This window comes from Fundulus heteroclitus, chromosome 24, assembly GCF_011125445.2.
Source record: "Fundulus heteroclitus isolate FHET01 chromosome 24, MU-UCD_Fhet_4.1, whole genome shotgun sequence".
NCBI classification, from domain to species: domain Eukaryota; kingdom Metazoa; phylum Chordata; class Actinopteri; order Cyprinodontiformes; family Fundulidae; genus Fundulus; species Fundulus heteroclitus.
In genome coordinates, this window is record NC_046384.1 from 27176160 (window position 1) to 27187609 (window position 11450).

The following is an 11450-nucleotide window of genomic DNA, read 5'->3' on the forward strand; positions in this document are numbered from 1 at the left end:
TAGATGGTGTTGGTAGAAAGGTTTAGACATTAAAACACAAGCTCAGAACTAGAAGGATTAACTAAAAGATCAGACACACATCAAAACCTTCTTTCTTAAGTTTTTACTCCAAATTCCATTTCAATCTGCAAGTGCACATAATGTTATTTAAGGTGGGTCAATCAGACTGAGAATAGAGAACATTAAAAAGAATGAGATGTGCAGAAAAGATGCAGAACAGGAGAGGAGAAAGTGAAACTGGAAGGCTGTGAAAGAGATGGGACACAGCTCAGCACTCTCAGACATATGGTTGTCTCCTTCTTGATTACACTTCAGCTGGCTGGAAGATTACCAACTCTGTGAGTGCATACTCCTGCATATGCTACAGCGGGCCTGTGTCCAAGACCTTGCACTAAATCCTGCGAATGATGACTCAATTCCACTTAACTTCTGCTTGTCCACCGTGCTTAGTGTGTCTTAAGAAGTCAGCTGCTTTACCCCAGATTAGGAGTGTATGTTTGCTCCTGTGTATGATAAAGTGTGTGTTTGTTTATGCTACTTTGGCTGTCTTGTGTGGATTACTGGCATATTGAGTGCAGAATGTGGGTTTCTTTACACTAAGATTACTCCAAGTGATCCCCTGGGTCAAAGAGAAGATGAGAAGTTAGATCAGACAGGTTCTGGTGTTCTTTAATCCCACAAACTCACACTCCAAAACTCTGAGCATGTGTATTTAAACTGTTTTTCTGGAACCTCTCAATAAGTGTGTGTGTGTGTGTGTGTGTGTGTGTGTGTGTGTGTGTGTGTGTGTGTGTGTGTGTGTGTGTGTGTGTGTGTGTGTGTGTGTGTGTGTGTGTGTGTGCTTGTGTGTGGTCTCATCTGGCTGGAGCTTTCTTGGAAGGAAGCACGTCCATATGCTACAAGAAGACTGCCGGTGACCTCACGCCACAACTCTGCTGTGGTCTGCCACTAACCGCGAGGAGGGTGAGAGACATAGGTCGGCTGAAAGAGGAAGAGAGAGAAAAATCAAATGGGGCGGTGAGCAGAAGATAGAGGAACACAGAGGGTGCAGGAAAGAGATGCCAAGACAGAGGGAGAAAACAGCAGATATTCTGCACATTGAGGAACAGGCAGGGTGTCCCTTGTCAAGCGCCCCAGCATGCTCATGTTTACCAGCAAGTTAAAAGAAACTGTACCAAACGATTCAAATCTGTGGCTGGGATCACAGGATGAAACAAGAAACGGAGATGGATTCAACTGTGATAAGTAATGTGTAAAACATCATTATTCCATGTTTTCCAATTTTGGCACATTGACACTATGTGTCAATGTGACAAAGTGGCACATATTTTATTGTGATTTTGGTTGATAAACACAAAGAGTATAACTGTAAAGTGGAAGAAAGATGGGCTTTCAGTCAACAAACAGCAAACCTACCAAGACATTGTCGTTGAACTAAACAGGCAGGGAGGGAGAGCATAAACACAGAAAAGTAGCCAGAAGAATCATGGCAACTCTGGAGGAGTGGCAGGGTGCCACAGTAAAGGTGAGAAAATCTGTTTGCAGGATGTTTACTCTTCAAATCAAAACCTTAAGACTAAAGAGAAATTAGTTGCATTTGGTCCTGCTGAATTTATACCAGGTTTTAAGTTAAGCTTTACAATACCTTAAGTAGAAACAGGAGAAGGAGACAAAATAAGCAAAGGTCAGAAATTTTAAGAAAATTGTCTTTCAGGCTTATATAAGAAGAGCATTAGTCAAAAACAAAAAACCTCAACCAGTTGTTTTAGTCCCACCGCTGATTGATAACTTCAGATTTTTGTTTTAGTGAAAACTGGCTAGTGGGAAGGCAGCTCAGTGTAATAATGATGGCAGCACAGAGGGCATTTAAAGTGTTTTTTAAACATGTTTTACCATCCATCCTCAAATCTTTTAATGGAGTTTACATAAGGGTAAAATACTGTAAGTTCAAAAACAGTGGCATCATGCTTTTCGAAGCATGATGCCACTGACTCCGCTGATTAAAAAACTTCCCCAATGAATATATAGCCTTCTCCACTGTGTCACATTGGAAGCTGTAATGATTCTGTGTACGCTGAGAACCCAATATTCAAACCGGACATGGGTGTAGTGTTCATTTTTAAAAGATTTATTAAAGATGATGCAGATAGGTGAGCATACATGGCTGTTATTGCCAGGAAACAGACTTGACCAGAAGATGCAGGCAGTGGCTGACTTGACCAGGTGTTGCAAGCAGAACTAGACTTGACCAGAAGCTGCAGCCAGAACCATACTTGACCTGACGGTGCAGGCAGCAGCTGACATGAACAGGTGTTTGACTATGTGTGGAAAGACCACACTTAAACAGTCGGACAAGATGAGAAATTTCGCCACTGGGAGCTTGAATGAGGCAGGTATATGAAGGTACAGTGACAGGTGAGCTGGGTAGGTTTTATTAGTCGTAGCAGGTGCAACTAGGTGATTGATGGCTGTGATGAGTGGATCATGGAGAGAGAATGCAAAGTCCAAAAACAAATATAAAAGCACATTATGACAGAAAGCACTAGGTTGGATCTTTTTTCTTCCCCTGTTTGGTGTCCCACGTTTGGTACTCCCTGGCAAAGTCCAAAGGAATGAACTTGTGGCATGGGACGAGACATGATTTTTGAACAGTTTTGTTGTTCTTAAAGCCCTTCTCTTGCAGAGGCCTGGGGCCCAGCAGACGACAGCCTCAGCCTCAGCCCTCCTCTATGCTGTCGTCTGCTGGGCCCCAGACAGTGCAGAGCCGGACAGAAAGAGGCTGGTGAGAAGGGCCACTTCTGTCCTGGGCTGCACTCTTAACTCGGTGGAGGAAGTGGCCGAGAGGAGGGTGTTGTCCAGTGGCGGCTGGTGCTAAAAAAACTGAGGGGGGCGCACACAAACAAACAAATAAAAAACAAACAAAACAAATCTTAAAAAATAGCACTATTTGAACATGAATTTTGCCCTCCTTTCCTTCTGCCCAGCAAATTTCTTAATTATATTCTTGTTAAAGTCAGTCATCTCTGTGACTAGTCTTTTCTCCATTGACAACATGGCCAATGCATTCAGCCTGTCCTGAGTCATTGAGTTTCTCAGAAAAGTCTTGATTCTTTTCAGAGTTGAAAAGCACCTTTCAGCTTCTGCTGTGGTCATAGGTGTGGTGATGAGGATCTTCAAGAGCGTGACAGTTTCTGAAAAGACTTCTTCTAGATTGTTTTCCTGATTTTAATAACATTTGCTGCCATTTTTAAGGCTGTGTTATGAAATGTGTTACAGCATTTTTGTGGGACAAGATTATACAAAATTCAGTAACCAAATGTTTTATTCCCCATTACCCATAAACTTCAGTACAACTTAAATAATAAAATATCTTGCTGACAAACATTATATCAACATACCTACACAGCATAACACAACTATAGGTATTTCTAACTACAACGCACATCTTCCTAATGTATTAAATAACATTACTATAATCCAGTGTAACAGTGATTTTGCACAACAACTCACCTCTGCAGCAATCCTTTCATGGTCTTCTACACTGAGTGTCCAACGCTTCTTCACTGGCTGACTACTACCTACACTGCTTTGTCCAACCATGGAGTGGAGAGATCACTTGCCTGCTGCTGAATTTGTAAATTAAGACGATCCGGTCCAAGCTCCTTTATCCTGTTTTTTTCTTCAAGTGAACGCTTTGTAAAAGCATTTTTTTGTAAAGACAAAACAGAATTTTCTCTCATTTAGAAACTACTCCACTTTGCAAACGTTAACGTGAATCAACCTAACGAACTGCAGCTGCGCTAATGAGTTGAATCGGGGATTGTCCAATCACACAATGTTTTTAAAAAAATTAGCCAGTACTGACACTCTACCAGTAATGACACAACAGAATGGGTGTGTCCGGGACGCAGAACGCAGCGCCCTGTGGAAAACCCTAAATAACCAATTAAAAGTCAGCCTCAGATCACGTGCTTGCCCAAGTTGCTGCGCCTACATTCACTCTCATAAAACCGGCGCCCTGCACATAGGAAAGGAAGTGTGCACAATGTGAGCAATTACATAGAATTATGTATGTACTATTTTAATAAATTCTAACATGTCTATTGGACACATAGTATGAATAAATACATTTCTAAGTACTTTGCAGTTCAGAAATCATTTATTATCTAAACGATTTAAAGGGGGCGGCACCCGAGCGCCCCCTACTGGCCAGCCGCCACTGGTGTTGTCCAAGCTTACATCCATCATGGACAACACCTTTCACCCCGTGCACCAGACTGTAGAGGAGCTAAGCAGCTCCTTTGGTGACAGACTAATACACCCTGTTTGTAAAAAGGAACGCTACCGCAGGTCATTAATCCCTGCTGCCATCAGACTTTACAATGCTGCACTATAACTGCAATAACTTGTGCAATAACTAATGTGCAATTACTATTTAATACCCTGTGCAATAATCCTGTTAAATAAGAGACTTCACCAAGACTAGTTAAAGTGCTATACAAGTACAAGCCATTTACCATTGTATGTATATAAGTCATCTTAAATCTCTGCTTATTTTCTTTTTTTTTTCTCGATCCACTGTATGTGGACGAACTGTTTATACCTCATGCACCTTTTCCTCCTTTTGGCACCTTCTTTTAATTATTGAGCTGATGTGACACATACATTTCTCCACTGTAAGATCAATAAAGTCTATCTTATCTTATCTTTAACATGGTTATTGGGCAACAGTCAGCAAGAACCTTCAATTAGGTCTTCACAGACAATTTGTCAGATCCTATAGTTTCATACAAGTGAAAACATTTTGGATCTGTCATCTGACTTTTTTTACTTTATCTTTTTTATCAGATCTGTGTGAAATACTGACTTGTGTGAAATAATGACTCGAAACCGAGGACCCAGATTCAGCCAGACAAGATCAGATGTAATTAAGAAGTTTATTGAGGTGAAAACTGCTGCAAGTTGAGACTGAATCTGAGTCCAATCAAGACAGCTTGAATGATCTTAAGCCGGGCGTACACTGTACGAGTTTTTCAGTCGTGGTACTTATATACATCTCAAACTGTGCGAGGGAACCGCGGGGTTTAAAAGTTCACCGCTCACGATCTGTGCGGCGCGACGCTCGGACGAGACCGGACTGCTCACACTATACGTCGTGTCCCCTCTGGGACCGCTCACTGTGGTGGCAGAGGCAGGCGAGCGATGGTAGGTGACAGGGACCCAGAGCAGGGGTTCGAGCCCAGCTCTGGCGAGACCCGCAGGAGGCACCGGGCGTCAGGGGAACGGAGGGGAGAGAGGAGGGACGAGACGCACCGGCGGCCGCGCGGCACGGCAGGTCGCCCGGCCCGCCCCCCCAACAAGCGGAGGAGTGCTGAAACAGGCAGCAAGCGCGTTGCGGACCGCGGAGGAGTGCCGAAACAGGCGGCCAGCGCGTTGTGGACCGCGGAGGAGTGCCGAAACAGGCAGCAAGCGCGTTGCGGACCGCGGAGGAGTGCCGAAACAGGCGGCCAGCGCGTTGCGGACCGCGGAGGAGTGCCGAAACAGGCGGCCAGCGCGTTGCGCGGACCGGACGGCTCCCCCTCCCCAACACCGGCCGGAGGTTGCTTCAGGGACGCCCGCTTCCCTCCCTCCGCTGGCGGGGACGGAGAGGAGGGGAGGGCGCCCCCTCATAGCTCTGCTTGAACAGCAGGATGCGCTCACAAAAACCTCACGACAGCTGACTGAATTTCAAACATGTTTGATTTTCACCGATCGTCCGATTCCTGATCTGGAGGTAGTCGTGAGAAGCCAGTCCCCCCTTCTCCCCCCCTCTACGATCAAGCTGAAATTCGGCCGATTCAAAAAATGCTCGCACGACTGAAGAATCGGCCCGAAAAGGGGAAAAACTCGTACAGTGTACGCCCGGCTTTACTCATAGGACTGGCATGTACTTACAGTCAGACAGTAAGATCAGGTGGAATAACCAGAGTCTGAAATCTGAGAGCAGGTCCAGAGTCAGAGTCAGGTGATCAGAAATCCAGAGACAGTCCAAAGCAGAATCTGTGGGCAGAGTCAGGGCATAGAAACAGGTCTGACAGACTTGGTAGGCTCAGAGGGTCAGAAGACAAAAACAGGTCAGGAAACAGGCGAGCAGGCAGACGGGATTCAGGACGCTGGATTTAACTCACTGATGGCTCATAATAATCTGGCACTAGTGACATTTCAGAACACATTCTCGCCTAACATCAATGCAGCATGCAGAAAAAAAACACATCAGAAAAACTTTTTCAAGCAGGTTTCGCTCTACTTTGACAACTTTTAAGTATATTAACAGAAAGTCACAACATTGAAGACATACCTGGGTTATGGGCACCATGATGTTCTTGATTTTTCTCCCATGTACACCACCTGTTTTGGCGTATACCTTAAGTAGATTTGAGTGTGCATCCAGCTCAGAGAAGAATTTTGACTGCAGATCCATTGTTGTGATTCTCTTCAATTCGGAACTCACCTACAATTACAATAAACACTGTAAATCAAAACTCAGGTCCGCCCATTTTTATATAACTTTTGCATTTGAAATGGCGACTAAGGCCATTAATGACAATCAAGTCATGCTGTGTGTATTTATCTATGTCTGTGTTTTTAATGGCATATATATTTAGTTAGTACAGATGCTCGATATTGCCTTTTTTGACAATATTCGATATCCTGATATTCCAAACACTGAATTTTCGATTCCGATATATGCCGATACCGATATAAACTAATTTCACATCATGCCAGTCACAAAATTTAAGCATAACCCACATTTACTGGGATGCCCCACTATACACTGTATATTCCACAAATAATTACCATTGTAGAGGATAAGAACAGCATTTCAACTTAAGGAAAATGTGAAATTTTACATTTATTTTTAACAATCTGTCTCAAACAAAATTTTGAATTATGCTTTTCTTGAGCTTAACCTGACAATGATTATTCAAACAAGAGTTACATCTCTTTTCTTCACAAATAGGGAAAAAAGTACCTCTCCAGTACAGCTGTATTACACAGAATTGAATGTAAAACACAAATGAAGTGCAGTGTAGGATCGCTGACTATATCAAAACCTCTACATAAAGGTACAAAACACTTAAAAAAAGAAGTAAAAAGCAAATGGAACATAAAAGTGCAAAGTCAGAGTCCTTAGCCCATTACATGGTCTGTTGTAGTGTAACTTGGGCTCATTCTGCCTTGTAAGAAAAAAAAGAACATGCCTATTAAAAAGGCACCCAAAATAAAAACAGCTTAATTTGAAATGTTCTTTTTTTCTAGAAAAAACATTTGTAAACAGTCCTTCCTATGAAGCGCAACAAATGAGGATTAGACAGTCCTTCTTCGGGCTCTTTGCCTTTAAATTATACTGTTGTACTAGTGTACGAGTGGAAGATTTTTCTGGATGAAAATTAGCATCTCAGCATTGTCACAATGTATACGATTCCTCTTCTCATCAATGACATGAGAAACAGCACTAAACAGCCGCTCGCTGTCTACACTTGTGCAGGGCGCAGTTAGCTACTTGCGTGCAACATGGGCCAGAGCAGGGAAGCGGATTCGGTTGGAATTCCAGTACATCAATGGGCGCTCTGTCTTGAGGATGGTGATCTCTGCCAAATATGTCTGCACCTGACAAAAAATAAAAGCAAGAAAAAAACAGATTTCTCTTAACCTTCAAATAGTTTACTAAAAGTGAATAATAATAATGATATTTTTTTTCCCTTTTCACTTAATTATTTACAAATTTTTAACTCGCCTATGAAGCAGTTACACCTGTTGCCGCTTGCTGTACAACATCATTCTCTGCGAGGATTTCTTGGTACATGTCCTGCAGGCTCTAATTTTGGGCCTTCTTTGATGGTGGGTTCACATCCTCTTGGCTTGGGTCATCTGCACTGGCACCAGCAGCCTCCTTCTGTTGATCAGAACCCTCACCAGCCATTTCATCCACAACACACTACAGCATAGTCCGGGCATCCCCTTTCTTGCAAGAGTCAAAATAACGGTCTTTGTATCGAGCATCAACCATTGTTGCAATGACATACAGTGGTTCATCTTGCACACCATTAAAGCGATTGCAAACAGCTTCTAGTAGAGTGTGCTTGGCTGTTTGCACACCTTTGTCTGTTTCATCAACCTTGGCCAGCAGCCGTTTGAGGGACATCACAGCAGGAATGACATCTGCAGCAATTGCCTTTGGAAAGCTGATGTTTTTGGTAAGCTGTTCAAAGGGTTCCAGTAGAGAGGTCATCTTTTCTAAAATTCCCCACTGAGTTGCAGTCAATGTTGCTGGGAGCTCATAATCAGCAGTATATGCACTTAAGGCCCTTTTTTGCTCTATCAGGCTTTTCATCATGTAAAATGTGGAATTCCACCTGGTAGCCACGTCCTGTTGCAGCCTTTTCACCGGCATGCTTAGTTCTTTTTGTATGTTCTCAAAACGACTGCATGAAAGTGGTGAGTATTTGAAGTGTCTGACCACTCGCCTCCCCACAGCAAGTGTGTCTGATATGTTGCGTTGAGACAGAGCACCTCCATTCTCAGCCAACTGCAAAGTGTGTGCCATGCAAGGCAAACTAGGCACACCAAACTTCGACGTAGCTTTAGCCATGTTGCGTGCATTGTCCCTTACGACAACATGGACCTTCTCCTTGGAGATTTTCCAGCTTTCAAACATGTTTTTTTAAATGCACATGTAATAGCTTGTGCTGTATGAGACCCACAGCACTCCTGGGAATAAAGCACAGCCTTGTTTAGCTCAAAATTAGGATCTAGCCATTGCACTGTCAAGCTCAGCATGCTAACTTGGTAAATACTTGAGGACCAAATGTCTGTTGTGAAACTAATAGCTACAGCATCAGACAGTAGCTTCTCGATGTGTCTATGAACATCGCCAAACAGCTTGGGGAGGAAAACTTCAGAGAAATACCTGTGACTTGGCGTGTCAAAACGTGGCTCGAGGAATTCCATATGTTTTTTCAATCCAGCATCCTGCACCATGGAAAACGGCTGATTGTCTAACGCCATGCACTCAATGATTTTCCGACAAATAATTTTCGCTCTCGGGTGTTCCTTGTTGTATTTCTGTCTTTTCTTGATTGGGTCTTTCAGAGACAGTTGTGTTGTTTTTTGGCGCAAGTTGTTTCTAGGTTGCTTGGCTTTACGTTGTTGAAGAAATGCTGTGTGTTTCTCCGGGTGGTGCTTCCTTAAATGAGAGATTAAATTTGAAGTGTTGAAGGACGAAGTCTTAGTTCCCCCACACATGACAAGGCCCTCACATTCATTGCAAATCGCAAACTTAAAGTCATCATTTGAAACTTTAAAATAGTTCCACACCGCAGACATTTTCCGTTACAAACCGTTAGCTTCGCTGCTGCTACACAGTTTGCCATCTGGCGCGGTTTGATGATGTCATCAGGGAGCGTCAGGTGTTGGCAAAAGCACTCGCTTTTTTCGCAAAATCTAGGCATATTTCGCAAAATCTAGGCATTATATTATCGGCTTTTAATTATCGGGGGGAAATCCGATAAGGATATAGACAGATATCACATAATTATGCTAATGTTGGCCGATAATATCCGCCGGCGGATATTATCGGACATCCCTATTAGTTAGTAAAGATTAGTTGAAAGTACTTCAGAGAAAGAAAGACATTACACACTGAAGTTATGTATCCCTCCAATGTAGCAGTGTAATAACTTATTTTTTTTCAAAAACATGCATTCTTACCTCCCACACGGAAGAGAGTTGGCCAACTTATTTTGTAATCTGTCATCATGGGTGCCTCTCGAACAACCTCCTCCCTTCTGAGAGCAAAGGTCTTGTCCATCATCCTCACCACCTTATAGTCATTATTTCGTTTCTGTACTTCTGACAGGAGGGCCACTCTCACCTTTCCTAGTGTCTCTGCTGTCTCATCAGTTGGATAGGCTGGGCAGTATTTACTTCTGCTTTTTTTGGCTTCTTAATACCAAAGGCAGGACTGCATTTACCATCTGGTTTTTGTTTTAGGGAATTCACTGCAACTTCTGGGCACCCAAGCCCCCTGAGCTTTGTTGTGTAGTTGCTGAGTTTATACTTCAGGCTTTCCTTCCATCCGCCGTATTCAGAAACAGAACATGGCTCTTTCAAACATCGAAGCTTTGAAATAAGCGCTTCCTCCACATCCTCAACCTCTGTGTCTGAGAGTTACACTTTGTACTGGATGATTTTTTCAGCCAAGCCATTAAGAATGTCAGATTTTAATTTCACATTAATTTCATTCAACAAAGTTCCAGTTACGTGGAAAGCAGCATTGGCTCTTTCCAGCTGTAGCTCAGTGTCATAAGAGAACCTGGGAACCTGAAAGACCACAGGCCATGGAGATGCAACCAGAGCAAACAGGAGGAGGCAGAAGCTGATTTCATAAGACTGTAGAAAGAAATGAGAGAATATTGTAAGTTTTAAACAAAGCACAGAGGACAAAATACTCCTCTTTTCTATCATGGTTTCCAAATCCTTTCTCTTATTTGTTCATTTGCTCTATCATCTTTCACTCACCCTTTCTCTCACACATTCTCTCGCATTTCTATCTTTCACTCATCCTCTTTCTCACTCTTGTTACTGACACCCCAAAAGTTACCCCACCTTATAAATGTGTGTCTTTTTAATGTCACCATTCTGAGATGTCCAACAAAGTAATCTGCAAGAGGGTAGCAATCAGCCAGTTTATTAAGCTCAATCAAAACTGTTTCTCTGGCTGGACATGTACTCATCTCAAAAGCTCTGAAATGTTCCCTGTATCACCCAGAAAGCTGCTTCAGCAAGAACCACAGTCTGTCTTGTTTAATGCAAATCTGAAGAATCAGACAGTCCACTTACAGACCCATGAGCAATGGTCATCCCATTTCTGAAAAAACACCTTTGCTAACCACACATTTAGTAAGGTGAACTTCAGCTGCACCAGGGAAGATCAGTTCAATAGCCTGAGCCATTTCCGGTTTCAAAAGATCCACAGGAACCGTTGAAACATTTGTAATTTCTAGGGAAGTGTTTTCGAAACTGGTGGATCTCAACTGATGGTCCAGAGTCCGACAAGAGGCCCAGACATTTTGATCAGTTGGGAATAGTGTTCTAAATAATCATGTTTTGGAAGCAGTTTTACATCTGGGAAGAGTTCTTAGTACTTTTGCCTGTGTTCTGAAACATTTCCCTCAAGATAAGCAATCAACTCATCTCTGTGTTTTGGAGTAACTACAAAGTCTACTATGTCTTTTAAGTCCAATAGTATTTGCCATTTCATCCTCAGGCACAAGATGCCCAATCATAATTGGCAGTAGTCTTAAGAGGGCCCAGTTTTCCACCTATTGTTTTTGTTGTTGAAAATGTCTGTGGGATCGCATGCGGTCTATTTGTCTTGTCGCCCACTTGTAAAGGAAATTCAGGATAGA